The following is a 7,897-nucleotide window of genomic DNA, read 5'->3' as shown; positions in this document are numbered from 1 at the left end:
AGTCTTGGAAGGCAGACGCAGGGACTGTGAGAATGAAGACCTTGTGCCCACTGTAGGAGAGGAACTGGTTCGAGACCATCTTAAGAACCTGCACATACACAAGTCCATGGGTCCTGATGAAATCCATCCACAGGTCCTGAAGGAGCTGGTGAATGAAGTTGCGAAGCTGCTGGCCATCATATTTGAAAAACCATGGCAGTCAGGTGAAGTTCCCGACGACTGGAAAAAGGGAAATATAACCCCCATTTTCAAGAAGGGGAAAATGGATGACCCAGGGAACTACAGACCAGTCAGTCTCACCTCTGTGCCTGGCAAAATCTTGGAGCAGATTCTCCTGGAAGGGATGTTAAGGCACATGAAAAAACAACAAGGTGGTTGGTGACAGCCAGCATGGCTTCACTAAGGGGAAATCCTGCCTGACCAATTTGCTGGCCTTCTATGATGGGGCTACAGAACTGATGGACAGGGGCAGAGCAGTTGATGTCATCTACCTGGACTTGTGCAAAGCGTTTGACACTGTCCTGCACAACATCTGTGTCTCTAAACTGAAGAGACATAAAGTTGCTGGATGGACCACTCAGCGGATAAAGAGCTGGCTGGATGGCCGCATGCAAAGAGTGGTGGTCAACGGCTCAGTATCCAGTTGGAGACTGGTAATGAGTGGTGTCCCTCAGGGGTTGGTGTTGGGACTGATCCTGTTTAACATCTTTGTCAATGACATAGACAGTGCGATTGAGTGCACCCTCAACAAGTTTGCTGACAGCACCAAGCTGTGTGGTTGATTTGCTGGAGGGAAGGGATGCCATCCAGAGTGACCTTGATACACCTGAGAGGTGGGCCAATGCCAAACTCGTGAAGTTCAACAATGCCAAACTCGTGAAGTTCAACAATGCCAAGTGCAAGGTCTTGCACCTGGGTTGGGGCAATCCCAGGCACAGCTACAAGGATACTGGAGAGGGACTCTTCATCAGGGACTGTAGTGACAGGACAAGGGTTAATGGATTTAAACATAAACAGGGGAAGTTCAGGTTAAATATAAGGAGGAAGTTCTTTACTGTGCGGGTGGTGAAGCACTGGAACAGGTTGCCCAAAGAAGTGGTAAATGCTCCATCCCTGGCAGTGTTCAAGGCCAGGCTGGACAGAGCCTTGGGCGCCATGGTCTAGTGTGAGGTGTCCCTGCCCATGGCAGGGGGGTTGGAACTAGATGATCTTAAGGTCCTTTCCAACCCAAACCATTCTATGATTCTATTTATCTAAACCAATCCACATTTTTGCAGGGTCTCCTCCTGTAGCATTTCCACATAGCTAATTACAGTTTGTTTTGGTTTTTGTTGTTGTTGCACAGATTTGAACTGTTTTTGCTTTTCCCAGAGGGAGAAATAAATGCATACTATTACATTGATGAGAAGGTAAAGTTTACACTTCATCCAGATGTGCCTGGTAGAAAGTTGTACAGTGTGTTATGTTTCTGCCTTACATTATCTGTCAGGCTTTTGACCCCAGTGGTGCAAAGCAGAGCTCTTCAGCAAGCACCACACTTAGACAGAGAAACAGGGAGCAGCAGCTTTAGAAAATGATGATGTCCTCCATCAGGTGCTGGGTGATTGCATGAGACAACCCCAGACTTCGATACTTCTGGCTGGAGTTTTGGCCTATTGCAGCCATCTGCACCCACACTGATTTTGGTGCTGGGTCCCAAGTCTTCCTTCCAGCAATCAGATCTCCTCCCACCTGAGGTCATGCTCAGGCCTGAGTGAGAACACCACACTCACATATTTTTTTCAAGGGCTGGATCAAACTGTAGAGGTGGCTGAACCTAGGAACAGATGTCCTCTTATGCACAGAAAGACTGCTGAGTTTTGATACATCTACTTTATGCAGCTGAGGTGCTGGCAGGCAGTCCGTGTTTAGTCGCCTGAGATGCAACGGGGTGCTTTATGGGACTGCAGTAGAGTATGCAAAGCTGTGGGAGGTTGGGGTATCTTGCTGAGAGCACCATTTGTGATTAAAGCCCATACAGTGACCAAAGGTTGTCACCTCTCTTTAGTCTGAGATACGCAACCAGCCAGGAAAAGGTTGTAACTGCTGACTTTGCCATTTTACTCGGCTGTTTGCACTCTTCCAGCTGCCTGTTAGCTCTCACAGTCATGTTCTCCAAGCTGAGCTGTATTAATTGTCTCAAGAGACCCAACATCAGTTGCTTTATTGTAACCCAGACTTGTGACGAGTAATTAATTTTCTCTTTCTGTAATTGCTAGAAATAAAACAGTATTTCCAGCCATCAGAAGGTCTCAGTGAAAGAAGCAGGCACTCTTGGGAGCAGCTGTGGCAGCCCATTAGAGAAAGACCTAGTGCTTGAGTTGTGAAGTGCACCTGGATTTTGGTGGTGCCAAAACCAGCACATGATAACACAGAAAGATGAGAGTTGACATCTCTTTAGCAAAGATGTGTGAAGAAATGGGCCATGGCTCCTACTGTAGTCAATTTCAAACAGATTTCTAGCTGTACAGGGGCAAACTCCCCCCAGACTGTCAGTGCGTTTTTCATACCCTATCTGATGTCCATTTTCCTGTTGGGTTTCTGTGCTGTGCTTAGGCTTGGTGGGTTCCCCCACCATGTGGAGCAGAATAATTTAGCAGCATGTGCATATGGCTTGTAGATTTTAAGTTGCAAGATTTGTAAGCTATTATAAACAGAAAAGCCCAGCCAAATCTTGCTGCCTGACTGAGCTATCAGCATCCCTAGATGTGTAGGAAAGGCTGTCCTTCCAGCATGTTTGTTTGTAACACAAGGGAAAAGAAGGAAGCATAGTAAAGCTTAGTACCACGTAATTTACTGGAGTGTGACAGCTAATTTGCATTTTAGCCAAGACATCCAACAGCAAAATGCAATCTCTTTCACACACTTTCCAGGATTCCTACTACATGATCTTGGACACATGGATTTGATGGACAATGAGTTTTGCTGAAGCCCATTACAAATAAAGAAGAAATGTGATGAGGCTCCAAGGACATTTGGGGTCTTTGTGTGAAATTTGTATTACAAGAGACTCCTGCAAAAGGTGTGAGCTCAGTATTTCTCTACCTAAAATTTTGTCTGTCCCTCCTGTGAGGTTGGACAGGTCCATAGTGGATTCTGGGAGGGAGGGAACTGGATGAGAGGACTCACAAAAAAAGGACCGACTCAGGGATGAAGGAGCAGGCAATCAGGAGAAGGACTGTGCCCATTTTACTCTGGTGCCCCCACTTAGTAATCCTTCACTTGCTGGTCATTTTAAATCTGCTTAGTCAAAAGTAAGTTTTTTAAAATTTGCCTTTCCATAATATCTACAGAAACTGGCATAGTGCTGTCTGCTTTTTTTTTTTTTTTTTTTCCCCTGAGGACAGAAAAACGATCCTAACATGGACACCTATTTCTAGCATGTTATCAGCCAAGCATGACAGTGGAAAATCTCTGTCTTGTTACCTACTTTACTTACCCCCTGCAAGGAGCAGACTGTGATCGGAGTGTGCTCCTGCCAGACCAGGGGGTTCAGTGCCTCTGGTCACTGGCAGCCAGCGTGACACCTGACCATTACTCATGATAGCATCTTAGGCCAAAGCTCAAGATCCTTCTGCTGGAAAAGAGCACTGTACCTCACTCCAAAGAGCTTAACTTGATGTTCCTCATCACCAGCTCACTCAGAAAAATCCTTTTATTTCCCCCCTCTGGGCTCCTGTGACTGCTGGGGTGTGCAGCTCTCTGCCACCTCTCCAAAATGGCTGCAGCAGGGACACAGCCCAGCTTCTTTTCCTAGGTCCAAAAGCTGAGCCCTGCTGGAGGAGGAAAGCAACGTGGACAGGTAACAGGACCAGCACTGCAATCCACACAAGCACTGCATGTGAGCTGAAAAGTGCTGCTACAATCAGACTGGGAATTCAGATCCAGGCTGTGCTTTCATGTCTCCCTCCCCTTCCTTGTCTTCTACCAGATAACAGAGAAAAGCCAGGACTCCCACACCTTGTGCAGAGGGATCTGGTTGTCCTTTCAGCTGCCATTGCCGGGGTGGGCTTGTGCCGAGGGTGTCTGTCCTCACTGGAGGTGGAGGCACACCCTGCTGAAGACATGATATGAGGAGTGGGCTGCACCTGGGACCATGACTAGTCACAGTTGGATGGGTTTCGGCTCTCAGACCAGCCTGCTCCAGCCAGCTACAAGCATCCTCCAGGCGATTTTAATGTTCCTGGAAAGTCCTCCCAAAAACAATTGCATCATCCAGATCGGCCGAACATGTGGCCTACTGAACAGCTGCCAGAATCAAATCCATGCGCCTCTGAGAGGCACTAGGGGAATTGCAGAGACCAAAAGGCATCATGTTAAACTCAGGGAGTGAGACACACTGCCTTTGGACAAGCTTATCGATGAGTCTGCCCTTGGCAGAAGCCACTGAGCCTGTTTGGAGGGGAGCACTGCTCCCTGGTGATTGTGACCGCCTTGGGCAGCTCCTCTGCCTGCTTGCTTTTCCTTTTGCCTCTACTTTTAGTACTCAGCAGCTCAGAGAAATGCTGGCCATTCAAGCCCAGTGTCCCCAGAAGAGTGCAGACCACCCAGCAGAGAGGCTTGGTGTGAGGGATCCCCTCTCCTGCTGGGTTTGGTTACCAGAGATCATCTTGTCCTCATTCTGTTAGCACAGTGCCGAGAACAATGGGACTCAATCCCCACTTTGGGTCTTAATGAATAACAGCATCATCAGCTGAGGCAATCAGGCCATATTTGGGGAGGGTGCACTCCTTCCTTCAAGGAAACAAGCCTGTGGAGCAGCTCAGCCCCTGTTGGCAGCCTAAATGTGAAACCTTTGACAATGTGTCGAAGACGTTTGTCCCCCCTCTGCTTTACATCTACTGCATTGCCCTTGACACTCATGAGAGGTTTTTTTAATAACTAAGAATATCAGCAACTCTCAAGGATATTTTGGAGGGTGTTTATTCTTACAAACAACAAAATAAACCTCAAGTTTCCTCTGTTGCTTTACCAAACAGGCTTTTCCTTGCTGGGTCTTGGGAAAGGTGCTTGTATGTTGCCACTGAAGTCTTAAAAGGAATGGATGAAAAACATGTGACCCTGTGTCCTTGCAAATAACTTACAACAATCTTCTCTTGCTGCTGGTTTGTCAGACTTACAAGCCAAAGGAATGTTAGCAAAGGGGAGAAGGGAGGAGATGTCAAATATCCAGTCTTCCCCTGCCAACCTGCCTTTCCACCTAACAACTGCCACCACAGGGCAGGAAAAATAGAAGCTACGCCTGCCAGATGTCTGGTGGATAATGGCACCATTGTAAAACTTGGCCAGAGCAGCTCAGACAGCAGCCCTGCCACCCATCACAGCATGGGACAAGGCCTCAGATGGTTGTCATTCATCTTAAGCCATAAAGCAGGCTGTTCCCTTCAACACCCAAAAGACTTCATCCTGCCAGGTGAAGGGCTCTCTGCAATCTCCTGATTTAAGTAGGAGTGGAAGGTTGCTTGGCATCTCTCAGGAGCAAGCATCAATCTGTTTGGGTTTGTTGTTGTGGAGTGTCAGGAAAGGGATGGCTCAGATTTTACCAGGGCGGGCTGTTGTAGGAGAAGGTGCTGAGATACCTCCTGTAGGACCTTCTACCGGGCTGTCAGCCCTAATACGTTCCTAGTGGTTTTGTGGTTTGTTTTTTTTTTTGTTTTGTTTTTTTTTCCTTCATCTCTTCTGCTAATTTGTGCTTTATTGGATTGCTGTCAAGGAGGAAGGTTTTCATACTGGTTGAATTTATACCTCAATGACTCAGCAGTGGGCTCAACTAGAAACTCAGTTGCCCCGAGGAATTATGGAAGAAACGATTGTGCCTGTGTGTGTGTGTTGGCAAGGGACAACTTCCTCCCCAACCTCAGCTATTCACACACTTTGATTTAGGAAACCCTGAAGGAAGCTTTCTTCCTTCCTCCTTACTTTTGCTGAGCAGAAGCAGGATGAGGTGTTGTGAGGTGTTCACTGCAAAGGTCTCTGCTCATTGGTCACAGCTGCCATACGTTAGCAGTACCAGTGCAGGGGAATCTGGAGCTGCCAGTGAAGATGCACAGCGTCTGAGGTGAGCATCCGTGGGGTGGGCACTAAATGCAGCTGGGGGGCTCAGTCAGAAGCAGCCCAAGGAGACAGTTCCTCCTGCAATGTGTAGTTCAACTCTCAGATACATGGCCAGAGGATGTCATGGTGGAGAAAAGCTTCCCTTGGAGACTGAATGAGTTCGAGAAGATAAGATTCACTGGGGATTAATAAATATGCAGAGACTAAATATGTTTATGTAGACATGGGGAAAACAGCATATATATACTTATCCTGTTCTTAGTTTTACTAGGCTGCAGGACCAGATGTACATGTGGTCAGATGCAGCTCAGCTGCAATCATGTCCTTATACAATTCTCTAGCTTCTTGGCAGCTGACTTAAGCTGAACCTTGCCTGGCTGGGCCACAGACCCTAAGAATGCCCTTCCTGTAACTGTATGCCATGAGTGTTCATAGAGAATACCGAATACTTCCCTTTCAGTTGTCATTAACAGAATGAGGGGAGAAATATTACCTGATGTTAGGTCAAGATATTTAGACACAGCTGCTGGCACATGAAACGACATTGCTTAAACACACTAGGGGAAGTGTCCTGGGTTCAGCTACAGCTGAACAGGAAGGACAGGAAGTTTCCACACTAACCATGACAGCTAAATGCCCTCCCTTGGTTCCTCATGTGCAAGGTGTGTGCACTAAAGCCTGCTTTCCTGGTATAGGCTGTATGGCGCTGGGTGACCAGATGCATGGCTAGAGGATGTCATGGGTGGAGAAGAGCTTCCAGAGGAGACTGGATGAGTTTATGAGCAAGAAATTCACTGGGCTGGGTAGTGACAGCCTCACTACCTTCTTGGCATTCTGCTCCCACCAGACTAGATGTGTCCAGTGTCCTGCAATCTGCTTGTGATCCAGAGCCTCTTGCTCAATGGTAGGTGTGGAGCACAACACAAATTAATAAGCTTACTGGACATGGTACTGCCCTGCAGAGTCACTGCAGGGATTGTCATAGGTACAGGAAGAATGGTCAGAGGACACACTGGGGAGTTTAGGTGTTAGATGGTGGGAAACATGACATGCCCATGTTACTGGAGTGCCAGTTGGAAGATACTGCTGGCAGTATCCCCAGGCATATCTTGGTTGTTACTGGGAAGTTAGTACTAAAATGATCTCCTTTTTAGTACTTTCAGCCATTTCTGAGCATTTCCTCCTGTTCTGTAATCCCATTTAAGATTAAACTCTGTAATCACTTGAAAATAAAGAGGCCAAAGCCCCCTTCTAGGGCACCCTGAGAGAGCAGGCTGTTTTTTCTGCTCCCACAGAGGATCTTTGTTGTCTCCTTGCTCCAGAGGAAACCCACAAGGCTGAACCTTATGCAACACATTTGGCAAACAAGGCTGTGGTGGGATTGTGGCTTTGTGACCAGATGAAGTGACACAGGGTGGGAAAGTCCCCAGAACTTACACCAAGAGCAAAAGGGACAGACGTAGAAAGAAGATTGATGTTGAGGTGGCATGAAACAAAATCTGCAAACACAGTGATAGGCTCTAAGGGGGAAAATGTCACATTAGGGAACAGCAAAATCACTCTGCTGTCCCATAGGGGTCTGGCATAGCTCTACCAAAGAGGGAACAACCCAGAAGGTTAGAGAAATAGAATAAAATGGAGAAATTCAATCACTGAATGTTACGGTTAATGTTACACAGGAGGCCAGTCTCCAGATGGGGTTGAACTCATCAAATTTAAAGCTGTATAGTATTTAAGGATTTTCCACAGGATTCTGGATAGATCCCAGTTTAGGCAATGGAGAAAGTTTTGTATCTCTGAGGAA

General features: G+C 47.1%; 1 long non-coding RNA gene across 1 annotated transcript; it reads right to left on the bottom strand.

The window, feature by feature from the left end:
- Window positions 1-3,376: 3,376 nt before the first annotated feature.
- On the bottom strand, window positions 3,377-5,365 carry LOC133271183 (uncharacterized). The gene is made up of 2 exons (XR_009744143.1): window positions 3,903-5,365; window positions 3,377-3,815 (listed from the first exon to the last, which is right to left on the bottom strand). It is a non-coding gene; the product is annotated as an uncharacterized LOC133271183 (long non-coding RNA).
- Window positions 5,366-7,897: the final 2,532 nt, after the last annotated feature.

This window comes from Pezoporus flaviventris, unplaced genomic scaffold, assembly GCF_033815535.1.
Source record: "Pezoporus flaviventris isolate CSIRO_AGI_PZ_B2104156 unplaced genomic scaffold, CSIRO_AGI_Pfla_v1 ptg000001l, whole genome shotgun sequence".
Classification (NCBI taxonomy): domain Eukaryota; kingdom Metazoa; phylum Chordata; class Aves; order Psittaciformes; family Psittacidae; genus Pezoporus; species Pezoporus flaviventris.
The sequence above is the reverse complement of the archived record's forward strand: the minus strand, read 5'-3'. Positions and strand labels throughout refer to the sequence as shown.